At 36.9% G+C, this 14,069-nt stretch overlaps 1 long non-coding RNA gene across 1 annotated transcript in view; it reads right to left on the reverse strand.

Moving 5' to 3' along the window:
- Positions 1-213: 213 nt before the first annotated feature.
- Positions 214-14,069, reverse strand: part of LOC140699281 (uncharacterized) — a 149,075-nt gene continuing 135,219 nt past the window's right edge. The window contains exon 3 of the long non-coding RNA XR_012077330.1: positions 214-912. This is a non-coding gene — a long non-coding RNA (uncharacterized lncRNA). The remainder of the gene's footprint in view (positions 913-14,069) is intronic.

Raw genomic sequence — 14,069 nt, forward strand, 5'->3', positions numbered from 1 at the left:
AATGAACTGCTCAAAAGCTGATGTGGCTGGAGTGCAGAGAGGGGCAGAGAGTGGGCAAGGAGGAGGTGGGAGAGGTAAGCATTAGCCAGACCGTCCTGGGTCTTAGAAACCCCTTGAGAGCATGTGGACTTTCTCCTAGAGATGACTGAGAGTTGCTGGGAGGCGATGGGTTTGCTAAGGCTGCCATCATGAAGGGCCACGGAGACTGGGGGGCTTAACCAAGGGATTTATTTTCTTCCAGTTCTGGAGGCTTGAAGTCCAAGGTCAGAGTGTTGGCAGGCTTGGTTCCCACTGAGGCCTCGCTCCTTGGCTTGTAGTTGGCTGTCTTCTTCTTGTGTAATCATGAGGTCTTTATGTGAGTCTGTGTCCTACTCTGCTCTTCATTTGAGGACACCAATCATATTGGATTGGAGGCCACCCTAATGACCTCACTTTAACTTAAGTATCTCTTCAAGAACTCCATCTCCAAATACAGTCACATTCTGAGGCACTAGGCTTCAGAGCTTCAACATACGAATTTTGCGGGGGTGGGACATAATTCAGACCATAGCAGAAGGCTTAGCACAAGGCAAGGACATGACCCTGGCTGTGAGTTACATGTTCACTCTGGTTACAATGTGGACGGAGGGGATGGGCTAGAGGAGACAGGAGCGCGGTGGATGAAGCCCGGCTCTAACCCAGGAAAGAGGCCGGCTGGGTGTGGCCCAGCTTTCTGTTCTGAGAAGGACTGTGGCCTTGAGGAGTCCATCAAGAGGAGAGGTAACTTGGAGAAGGCATACTTTTGACTTTGTGACAGGAGGGGAGGGGAAAAGGAAAGGGGGCAAACTGAGGTGGATTGGTAGATATGACGGCAGGAAGTTGAACTGGTTCTCCTTCGTGTTTCCTATTTTAATTTTCTGTCAAGTAAGACGTCTGCTAGGAACAAGAAGAAAGCAAATTGCAGATGTGAGTTGAGTGGAAAATGTTTCAAATTGCCATTCCAGAGAGTAGGGAAGCAAGCAAACAAAAAAATCTCATAAGCATCTCCATGGAGTGCTAAGGGCCCCGTGAGGATGGGTAACCACGGATGTCAAATGGCACAGATCTTGCCAGTTTTGTGTGTTTTCTATCCGTGCTCCCAAAGTGGAGGGCAGAGCTGGATTCTTCCAGGACTGAGCTTTCTCAGGCCAGAGAGCAAGCTCCCTGGGATTATTCTGGAGGAATTCTGGGTCCTAACTGTCCCAGCTGAACTCCTGGGAGTTTCCAGGTGCTTGGAGCGTGAAATTAGAATTTAGCAAAGGCTGGGGTAGTAGGTGTTTGCTTACAGTACTGCTGAAATGAAAACCTCCTGGAAGCGTTTTACTTTGTGGTGCAGCCCTGGGAACCATCACCTTGTTCATCTTGAAGCACACACACTATATATAAAGCTGTAGCTCCACATGTATCTGGCCAAGATAGATACACTTAATCTTCTTATATTTTTATACTTCAGCAATTTAAAAATGTCTGCTTGGCTGCACATTTCTCTGAATGGGAAACATGCTTAGATTTTAATAAAACAAGTATTATGTTCAGGCCACGTAGCATATAATAAAACACAAGATATGATGAAGGGCTTCTGACTAGACGCCCTCTTCCTGCTCTACCAGCTCAAGTTCCACTGGGCTTTTGCATCATTCTGGCTATGGTGGAAATTGAAAAAAAAATTTTTTTCCTCTGAAAAATTCTGGTAATCTGCAGGAGTTTGCAGGCAGAGGGAAGGTGTCTCAGAGTGCCCGGAAATTTAATGCTTCACCTCCATTAGCCCATGTGTCATGAGAATCCTTCCATTCCAAACTATTCCACTGCCTTCCTGGCACCCTCCTCCCTAGCGTACATGCACACACGTGCACACACACACACACACACACACACACACACACACACAGGCACAAATAATCTGTCACAGTACTGAGCTCCTCGGAACCACAGGAGCTCAGATTTCACGTATCTCAAAGGGAAGAAATTTTAGGATATAAATTCCACAACACAAATTGTTTTCACATACACTCCTACTTACCGTGTTTTGTAGCAGGATATGGGCTCTTGGTGTGAAATAATAATAATGACAAGGGATTTGCCAATAAACAGAAGCTGGATACCAAAAACTATTGTCCAAAGTCTCACCCTAAGATAACGCCTAGACATTCTGGAGCATAGTAGGATTTGCTGAAACTTACAGTTGAAACAGGCATTGCATTTTCTGAGTAACTGCATGATTCCTGTGTCAAAATTCATGATTCAAGCTACAACATCATAAATGGGAACTTTAGAGAGTATCTCCTGTGTTTTCATCAAAGAATATAAAAACGTGGTATCATCTTTCTTTTAAAATATAAGCTATACAAATATCTTAAAAATCACGTTGAAAGGATGCACCGGCTATTTGCTATAATATTATGTCAATTCCGTGGACTTGTCCAGTCTTTAGCTGTGATACCTTGAAATTATTTTTAGATTTCCGAATATAATCTTCATCATTTAATTTGTGATTGCAAACAGGAAAAAGTAGATGCTACCAGCTTCAAGTATACTCTTGAACTTAGTTTCTGTTAATAATTAGAGACCTGAATTGGTAAGGAAGGAAGAGGCAGAAATAACAGAACTTGTCTGGATGCTATTCTTACTAGGTGGTATCCTGGGAGAACCACGTATTATGTGGCATTCCAAAGAAAATGAACAGGACCCCCCAAATTAAAGACCCTACTGAGCTAGAACTATGACAGCTGGCGCCCCTGCAGTGATGGTAACTAAACTTCTATTTCCAAGGCCCTTCATTAATTTAGACATTTGTTTCCACAATCTATTGCATTTCTAGTTTCAGGCCATTAAAATATGTGTGTATAGAGAAAGTGATGTTCTATAATTTTTTTCACTCTGTGTAGAATTCTTGAAAGAGAAAAAGGAGAGAAATGTAATCCATGTAACAGCTAGGAATATCCACCCCAGACTCACATGGTCTATGAGAGCCAGTCCTCCTTCACATGCCTCGCCATCAGATATTTCACAGCCTCCTAAAGACTAGAGAGAAATTCTTTATATTTTGTAGAAAAGAAGCAGATTTACCTATAGAAATAAAATAGTAATAATCCTTTTAAATTTGGGAAGAAGCCTTCCTTGGCTCTTTCATTGCTTTCTTTCTTTTTCACTATAGAAACAATTTAGATGTTTGAAAGATGTCCTACTGACATACCAAGATCTTATTTTATTTGTGAAAATTAGTGGTTTAAAAGAAGCAAAAAAAGAAAAACACAAAAGAAAGATAGCTCCACAAAACTATTTCACCAAAATTAAATGACTATTAAAAAAATGGCAAAAAGACCTAAGAGTTTGTTCGAAATTGGAAACGTTACACCTTCCAACCCTCAGTTGGAGACTAGAATCACTTCCTTCTGCCTGAGGTCTAAAGAAAATCACGTTGAAAAGGTGCACTGCCTGTTTGTTATAATATTATTTCAGTTCCAAGCAGACCCCTTTAGAGACCCCTAAATAAATACAATCTTTAGCTGTGATAGTGTGAAATTAGGTTTAGATTTTCCAATATATTTTCCTTTCTTTCCTATTCCCTTCCTCCTACACAGGAGCTTAGAGCTATGCATATCTAAAAACCAATGAACATCTTAGCCATCCCACAGGACCACATCTTTGCCTCCCAGGCCAATTTTGATGAATACAGTATTGGCTATTGCTCAAAATATCAGGAACTGAGTATCCTTGGGATACTACTAGCCCAGACAGTGTGCTCTTCCCAGGCAATTTCTTCCACATGCATAGCCACTTGTACCCTGGAGCCAGCATTCAGCTTGCAGGAGCAGGGGTAACACTTTCTCCAAGACCTAAGATTCTCTGTATTGCTCTAGACTGCTCTGATTGAAATTATCAGTATGATAGGCTATAGGAAAACTCAGAATGGACAATTTCTTTCTACGATTGTTCATGTTTTTCTGGTGCCATCTTCTCCTCACATTCCTACTTCTCTCCTAATACCCTCCTCTCAAAACCTACTCTCTGGAGAGAGTATGCAGAACCTTCACACGGATATGCAAACACTTTAATATGATGGAGTGATTCCAGTCCTAGGGGAATTAAACTTTAACAGCAAACACAGATGCTTCAAGCAAGGAATTGTATCTCCATTTGCAGAATTTCAGGCTTGAGCAAGTATGCAGAAACACTCTTTTAAAGTGGTACCACAGAGATTATCTCAGGCAGTCAATCACCTCTCTGCCTTCATTTTTTCCTTCTATAAGCACTGAATGCCTACAAGTTATCAGAAAGCATTTGTAATCTGGTGGAGAAAGAGAGACCCCTAAATAAAGAAGGTCATTTAAGTGTTAAAGGGGGAGACAGAGAAAAAGGAGTAAATTACCCTTAGGGTTCAGAGAAGAGATGATGCTCTGGGTCTGAAAGGGGTGCAGATATTTTCTAGGTAAACAAAGCAATGAAAGGTTTTCTGGCACCTAAGAAGTGGTGTGAGCTAGGCCTCTAAAACAGGTTGAATTGGGGAAACATGAATTATTCAAGAAAGCTAAGCAATGGGATGTGAACTATGATTCAGAAAGAGATGAAGCCAGAGAGAAATCAGGGCCAGATCACTGAGCCTTTGTGTGCTTTGTTCACCTTTGTTTGTGTACCTTCTTCTGTGTATCCACACTTCCTGAAATGTGAGATGTGGACCTTCAGTGGAACATGAACTAACCCAAGTATTTTGAGAATGTACCTAAACGGAGGTTCTTCAGTGTAGGCCATGAGATACTGGTTTTACATCTGCAGAAATAAATGTACACAAAATGTAATATTACTATTGCTAATAAAGGTATTAAATATTTGATGACATAAATAAAAGGACAGATTAAATGACAAGTGATACAAGTCATGCACAGACATGGCACAAATCATAACAGTGGCAACACAAATAACTTGAGATGGAGAAGCATTGAAGCAACTGATAGGAGGGGGCCGGGAAGGGCCATCGGGGAAGAAAACCACCAGCATGCGCTCGCCAGCAGGTCCCTGCATGCTCGCAGCTTTCAGCCCCTTTCTGAGTTCCTACCCAAGTGCGCAGTCAGCCCCTTTCTGAGTTCCTACCCAAGTGGCACTTTCCTTAGGCTTCATTTTGCCTCAGGGGAACCCCAAGGGTTAGCTCATCAGGTATGTGAAGTGAAGGAAGAGATTTGAGGGGTTTTGGTGAATGACATTGGAATTCATTTAAATTCAATAACAAGTTAAGCATTGGAGTTGAGCACAAATCAGTGATCTTACTTCCCCTTTGTGCCTTGTATATGTGTGTATATGTGTGTGTGTGTACATGCGTGCATGTACACACACACACAGAACAAGGTAGGGACATCTATTTCTGGAATTCAGTCAAAAATGATTCCTTTCCACTCCAGTGGAGATCACATTCCAAAAATCATCCAAGGAGACAAAAGTTAGAGAAATTATGTGTCAGTGCATTTAAAAATAATTTGCAGGGTCAGTGACCTGAGCTATCGTGTGTTTATTAATTACATGGGCATTTTAGTTTCTACTCATTTTCTGTCCCTTCCAATAAAAGCAAATAATGAAATGCTCTTGATTAATCTATTGAGCAGATTCTATTTCTAAACTCCCTAAAGTAAAAGGGACATTGTGGGCAACTTCACATGAGGTCATTATTTAACCACTCAGGGCTTATTCAACATATTGACTTACATTGCTCAGTAATTATTTTATTAGTAATAGTCTTGTCAATCCAACAGCATTGTAGCTTCTGGAAGGAGAAAGTCATTTATTTCATCTATGTATCAGAGCCCCTTGCCCAGGATTAGAAATATAGTATGTGCTACATAAATATGTGTCCATTCATGATACAACATGTAGTCTATTTCTTACTAGGGTCTGGAGAAATACAGGATAGGGATGGGGGAAATTGTGAGGATGTCTAAGGGACTTCGAAAATTTGAATTCAACAAAACTAAATTATCCTTGCACATAGGCTGCACCTAGCAGGAGAGAGACATACAGAGACAGACTGAGAGAGAAAGTAACAATTCCTTAACAGTTACTATGTGCCAGAAACTATTATACCTGTTAACACACTGAAGCTTCACAACAAAGTAGGGGGACAATTGTTAAACTTTTCCCCATTTCATAAATAGGAAACTGAGATTGACAAGGTATTTTAAAAAAATATTTTATCTTTCATCCAAGTTTTTCTTCATTTCTACTTACTTTGTTAAAATTATTTTAAGAGGCTTACCACAAATATATATAGTAACTATTTTAAACTGAGTAAGAATACACAATAAAGACCCCTAAATATAAAACATATGTAAGGAAACAAATCAAATGAAGCTGCAAACAGATCAGATTCAAAGTCAAACTTTACATGGTTATCAGAGTAGAGTTTTATGGCGATAGCAAAGTAGGAGACCACTAATTCATCATCAGAAAGCAGCAGCACTCTCATTTCCTCTGTTTTCCTACTATACTAGAACGGATCCAAATCACCTACCTAGTAATTGTGGGACCTCAGAAAGAGTCCGAAGTCTGTCTGACTACCATCGTTTCTCACGGTGTGCACTCATATGGAAGTTCTTTGGCACAAAATGACTGATTTCATCTCAGAGACAATTTGTCCAAAGGTTTCCTTTAGCAGGGTATGTTTTTCTGAGGTAGAAATTAAAATTAAAAATAAAAATTATAGGGAGAAGGTATAGCACAGTGGTAGAAGTGCATGCCTAGCATGCATGAGGGCCTGGGTTCAATCCCCAGTCCCTCCATTAAAATACATACATACATACATACACATATATGTACATAAATACATAAACAAACCTAATTACCCTCCAAAAATTTTTTTAAATAAAAATAAAAGTTACAATACAGCAACAAAATTTTCTGATAGAGTACTTTCGGACTCTGAGAATACCCAAGAGTTTGCACTCTCACATTTGAGATAACCTGGATTAATCAGTGATGACATTTTCTCATGATACCTACTGCAATCTGCTTAACTAACAAGTTGGAATCTGGACAACTATGTTTAGAAGAACATAGCATGGTGATGTCCATAGTGAGACCAAAGAATCAGGAGTATATGCTGAATTGTAATTTTAATATGTTTAAAAATCCATATTCTAACTTAAAAAATATCTTACATTCAATGAAAATGAAAACATAACTTATCAAAGTTTGTTAATGCAGTGAAAGCAGTGTTTTGAAGATTTATAACATTAAATGCACACATTAAAAAGAAGAAAGATATAAAATCCATAACCTACATTCTACCTTAGACAACTAAAGAAAGAAGAGTAATTTCAGCCTAAAACAGGTAGAAGGAAAGAAATAATTAAAATTATAGCAGAAACTAATGAAATTGAACACTGAGAAATAGTAGATAAAAACAAAAATAAAAGCTAGTTCTTTCAAATGGCCAAGAAGAGGGATAAATGCCAGCAAGACGAACACAGTAAAAGGGGAGAAGTCATGGATTACTAGTATAGGAAAGAAAACAGGAAGATATTCACTTAGACCCTGTAAACATCAAAAGAATAATAAACAAAAACTGCAAACAGCTCTATGAACATAAATATGATAATTTAGAGGAAAGGGAGCAATTCCTAAAAACAAACTACTACAATGCCTACAAAGAAAACAGCCTGAAAAGCTCTGGTCTGACTAACCAAGTCAAAAAGAGAGAAAACACAGATTACCAACATTAGAAATGAAAGCTGTGTCATCATGCACAGGCATTAAAAGGATCAGAAAGGAAACTGTACTGTAGGCCCACAAATTTCATAACTTAGGTGAAATGGACCAATTCCTTGAACAATACAAACTGCCAAAACTCACACAAGGAGAAACAGATAATATAGCCTAAACAAACGGAATCAATAACTAATAAGCTTCCACATAGTTTTAACCACATACAATCAAATGTAACTGAAAATATGCTAAGTGATTACATTCAGCAAAGAGTAAAACACGGAACATCTAGTCTTTCTCATATGAGGAAGGTGCTTACTCTCACTGCTCTAGGTCAGAGCAGTTCTCCACTGCTCTACTGTGGAGAATTTGAATTCTCTACAATCTTTTCCAAAAAGTAAAAATAGAGAGACTATTTCCTAAGTTGCAACTCATTTTCTGAGAACCAGCATTACACCAATACCAAAGTCAGATAAAGACATTACAAGAAAGGAAACCTACAGACCAATATCTCTCATGAATATAATCACAAATCTCCTTCAGAGAATGTTACAAGTTCAATACAACAATGTATAAGAAGATTTATACACCATAACCAAGTAGGATTTATTCTAGGTATGCAAGGCTGGTTCAACATTTGAAATTCAATCAATATAATCTACATATTAACCAACTAAAGAATAAAAATGATATGCTTATATCAACTGATGTATAAAAACAACTGACAAAATCTAACACCAAGTCATGATAAAAACTCTCAGCAAATTAGGAATAAGGGGGCTCTTACTCATCTTGATCAATTATATCTACAAAAAATAAATATACAAGTAACAATGTAATTAATGGTGATAGACTGGGTACTTTTCTGCTAGGATATGGAATGTGGGACCACTCCTACTCAAAATAGTATTGAAAGTCCTAGTTAGTGTAATAAGAAAATAAAAAGAAATAAAAACTATGCAAATTTGGAAAAAAACTACATATATATATATATATATACACACACACACATAATATGTATATATATACACACACACACTTTTTTTTTTGAGAATGGTACTAAAAACTACAATCTGGGGAAAGTCAAAGTCTGGTCAAGAAGGAGGCTCAGAGGGTCCTGACTAAAATTTGGTAAAGTTTGGCCAATATGCAGGAAAATGAACCTAGGCACAAACCTTCCAAAATAATTAACTCAAAATGGATCATATGCCAAATGTAAAAATCAGAATTATAGGATTTCTAGAAGAAAACACAGGAGACAATCTACATGATTTTAAATTTGTTTATGAGTTATAGCTACAACACCAAAAGCACAATTCATGAAAGAAAAAGTTTATTAAAATTATTCTACAAAAGATATTGTGGAATGATTATACAAGCCACAGCTTTGGGGGAAATATGTGCAAAAAAGGTCTCTCATAAAGGACTTGAATTTTAAAAATACAAACTCTTAAAACGCAACAATAAGAAGACAACCTAATTTAATAAATGGGAAAATGATCAGAACAGATCTCTCACCAGAGACAAAGGCAAATAAACATATGAAAAAATGTTCAACATCATTTGTCTTTAGTTGTGTTTGTTTCCTATTATTGCTGTAATAAATTATCACAAACTTAGAGACCCAACCCAACACAAATGTATTCTTTCACACTTTTGGAGGCCAGAAGTCCAAAACAGATCTTATGGAGTGAAAATTAAGGTGTCATTAGAACTGCGTTCCTTCTGGAGGCTCTAGGGAAAAATCAATTCCACGCTTTTAAATGTATATGTGCACAAATTAACATAGACACACACATTTCCTTGCTTTTTCAGCTAAGAAGGCCCAGAATTAATGGCACCTGAGTAACCATGAGCACATGTAAGGCCCAGAGAGTGGTTTTTAATACCATTCTCTAATAAAAGGAACTCCAGGGTCCTTGGAGAAATGACTACTTCTAAGACTGGAGAAGCAAATATACAAGACTAGCCTGGAGCACCTATAGTGCCAGAAAGTAAGAAAATGCTAAAATAAGCCAACACAATGGTGGGAAAATGTCAAAGGGATACCAGAAACGACTGAAGAAGCTCACACTGGCCAAAGCTGGAACAATTCAAAAAACAAACTAAGTAGCATACATATGAGATTAAAACCCAAAGTGTAAAATAAATATCCATGAGTCCATACTAAGATAAATAAATGACTGAATAAATAAATACATGGAGGAGAAGAAAGAAATCTCTTGTACAGAAGGATTCCCAGTAATTTATGTTCAGGGAGGTAGAGCATAACTCCCCACTCCTTAAGTGTGGGCTGCACCTAGTGACTCCCTTCCAAGGAGTGACATATAAAAAGGAAGATCAGAGTTACTTCACAGTGGAAAAGTCTGACATCACCTCAGTCACATGACCAAGGTCAACATCAACAGTAATGTCATCTTGATAGTATGTACCCTTCATATAATGTGATGGGAATGGCACTTTACCTTTGTGATCTTCCTCACAAAATCTCATAATCCCAGTCTAATCGTGAGAAAAACATCAAATTCCAATGGAGTGACATTCTACATAATACGTGATCAGTACTCCTTAAAACTCTCAAGGTCGTCAAAACAAGGAAAGTGTTTGAAGCTGCTACAGCCAAGAGGAGCCTAATGAGACATGACGACAAAATGTCATGCAGGATCCTGGATTGGGTGCTGGAGCAAAAAGAACATGCCAGGTAAAACTACGAAAAATCTGAGTAAACTAAGGACTTCAATCAATAACAATCAGTACTGGTTCATTCATTGCACAAGTGCACCACACCAATATAGACTATTAATAACAGGGGAAACTGGGTGTGGTGTGTGTGGGAACTCTCTGTCCTATTGTCCCAATTCTTCCATAAATTTTAAACTATCCTCAAATTAAAAGTTTATTTTAAAAATTCTTTATTGTAACTTATCAGAATCACCATCCCATTATCAAGTTTACTACAGGATTCTGGTGTACACATTTCTGTACTAATTCAAAAGCATCTTTGTGACAAGAGATCATGGGCACAATTAATTTTTGGTGAACATATCTGGGAGCCAATAGCAGGCCTGATCTAAGTTACTGTTCTCATACGAAATCATTTCATGAGAAATAAATATAAAATGTCTCTCCTACATAAATAATTCATATTTGACAGTTCCACAATAAAATAATTTCTTAATTTTTTTAATAAACCAAGACTTTGGTTCTACATGGCAAAAATGACATTTTGTGGTAGTCCAATACACTGCCTTTATTCTTTTAGACTAAAAAGAAAAGAACAGTGGTTTAATCCTAAAATCAAATTTAGCCAAGTGAAGGCTAAATGCCAAATAATAGCTTCATAAGGGTTTGAATGTTCCTAGTCCAAAACAATGGAGGATCCATTTCTAAGAAAATTTAGTGATACCTTTAACAGCCCAATGATGTGCTTCATTGAATTTTTCCTTATCATCTGAAGAGCTGAAACCAACTTCAGATACTATTTTCCAGTTTCTGATTCCAGAAATAATTGGATTACACACCCATTTAATACAAATTTTAATAGGATGATATGTTAATTTTTTTCTTCAAATGAAGACAGTTTTATAGACTGAACAAGCACTCCTTCATTAAAACATTAGAGTATTGCTTTCTGATAAATAACAGATTATCCTGAACTTGAATTTATTACTACCTCTTTGTAAACTATTGTAATGCTACCATACATATTATGAATTTGTTTAACTGAATGGATAGCAATAAAGACAAAAATGGATCCAGAGAAATAAATTTCTACATTAAAATTTTGAAGTTCATGCATTTATTTATTATTTTGTATTTAATTTGTAGATTATTTTTTGGTTGTATAGCAATCATAAGCATGGTAAATTTATGTCAAATTTATGTGGTATATGTGTAGATCACAATATAATAAAAATAACTAAATATAATACAATAAAAATAACTAAACACAACACTCTATAGTGTTGGAAGATTGTTTCTTTCTGAGAGAAATCAATACATTACACATATTTCAGAAGACTGCATACAGGGCTCATAAAATTCCCCAAACAGCAAGCCAACATTGAGAAGGTCAAATCATTATTTTAAAGCAAACCAATACCAGATTTCCCTGTTTCTCCCTTACTTTGATCACTAACACTAAGAGGCAATAATCTTCTACATTGTGCATTATTCCCGGAGTCAGCATCTCTAGGAGAAAAGTCATCAGCTGCAATCAAATCTATTGTCAACAATGAGATTTAATGAACTGCCAAGTTCAAAGGATATGGAGTATATGGACGCAGACTGAAGAGAAAAAAGAAACAGGCCAGGAGAAAGAAAATAGGTGAAAGTAATGAGGTTAAATTGTAAAAGAAATAGCAGAAGGAAAAAGAAAGGAAGGGAGGGAGGAAAGGAGGAAGGGAGGGAGGGAAGGAGGGAGAGAGAGGGAAAGAGAGAGAGAAAGAGAGAAAGAGAAAGAGAAAATGGAGACAGAAATAGTGCCCCGATGTAGCTTCATTAATCTGCTTTTCTGTCTCTTCATCTTGGGATATCTCCTCTTACCAAGTCAGAGAAAAAACAGTGTCTTTTCACAGGGACTGGAAAATAAAGGGAAACTGAGTCTGCATATCAAAGAAGAAAACAGATTGAAAAGCAATCAAATGGTTCACTGATCTTTACTTCACAAAGTAACATATTCGGCTACTTTGTCCAGTGTATAATTCATATTTCTCTCACTAAACTGAACTGTTGTGACAGAAGCCAGTCTATCCAGAAAAATGAACTGTCACTTTCCACTTCTATGATTTCCTTTCTAGGTTTTGGCAGGAATGTGAATGTAAAGTGAACATACTGCCGAACACATGACCCAGTCATTGTGACCACTGTGATCATTCTTTGGGACTGGTATTGAGTAGCAGCTCTAAGTACAGATCATGAACACATACAATGCGACTGGATCAGACAAAGTGCCACCTAGCTCAGCAGTCATAAAAGCAACAGGGATTTGAAGGACTTATCTCAATAATCAAACAGAAAACACTGTAGTTTCCGTTCATTAAACATCATTTGATATTGGTACAACAAGTTCTTAAAAGATGCTTGAAGTAGTTATACTAGAAATAGTTAAATTTCTAAAATCTTTAAATTCTTGTTAGTCCAATATGAGATCATATCAATTTATGTTTCTAGGAATTCATGACAGATATCTTAAATTCATCAGATAAATAACTACATGCATATAAAATGTCAAATGAAAATGTACATTAGAAGTATATTTATATTTACATTGAGATAAAATATTCTTATCCCACAATATTAGACTTGTGTGTGTGTGTATTTTAAGTAATTAAACTTTGAATCCATTTTTAAAACTGGAAAACTTTCATTAAACAAACATTTTTGTATTTTTATATTACATGAAATACTAAATATTATGTTAAAAATTTTGTGATAGAACAGAATCTAGACATGGAAAGCGTATTTCCTTCATATTTAAAAATTGTGGTCTATTTTAGCAGTCTTATGTTGGTCACATCCAGAACACCTAAATATTTTTCCACAAAACCCACAGCACCTAGATATTTTTCCAAATCTGACAACAATATTTATATCTCTCAAATCTATAATGTTATATGAAAGAAATAGTATAAATTTTTATTTAATATTATGGGTAAAAAATTATTTAACTTAATATACAAGACTAGGGGAAATGCATCTTACCCATCTATGTGTGTCTCTCTACAATTCAGTTGACACTGCCATTTTGATGAAATACAGCTACTACTCTTTAGCAAGAATCGACCAGTCACCAGTTTCTTCCAGTTTTTAGGCTCTCTGCAGTAACTCATCTTTTGTATTGCATCCAGATTTATTTTCTTCTAAAACACCAAAGTAATTCTTAAAAGGTAAACAACAGCTGCCCTGTTCAAACATAACATATCAATCTGCCTTCAACATTCTTGACATTTTGGAAGATTTAAAGCTGTTACTACTCTCCTTTTTGAAACACATGCTTCTCCTGGCTTCCAAGGAGTAACACTCTCCTTCCTCCCTGCTGCTCTGGCTGTTTCATCTTTGCCCTTGTTTTCAGAACAGTAATTGGCTGAACATCCTCAAGGCACTGGTATGCAACCCAGATCCCCTACTGAGAGGTTCTCATCTTTACTTTAATTATCATATCAATCCGAATGATTCATACACTTATATTCCCATCCTAGACTTCTCTGAACTCCAGACCAGGATATCCAACCACCTCTCTTAGATGACTCAAAGGCAACTTAAAATAAGAAAGTTCCAAATTGCACTTAGGTGGTTTTACAACATGGCTGTGAATTCTTTGAAATTCTTCCCACTGAGTGGTGGGGTTTTTGTCCCTTATC

This window comes from Vicugna pacos, chromosome 11, assembly GCF_048564905.1.
Source record: "Vicugna pacos chromosome 11, VicPac4, whole genome shotgun sequence".
Classification (NCBI taxonomy): domain Eukaryota; kingdom Metazoa; phylum Chordata; class Mammalia; order Artiodactyla; family Camelidae; genus Vicugna; species Vicugna pacos.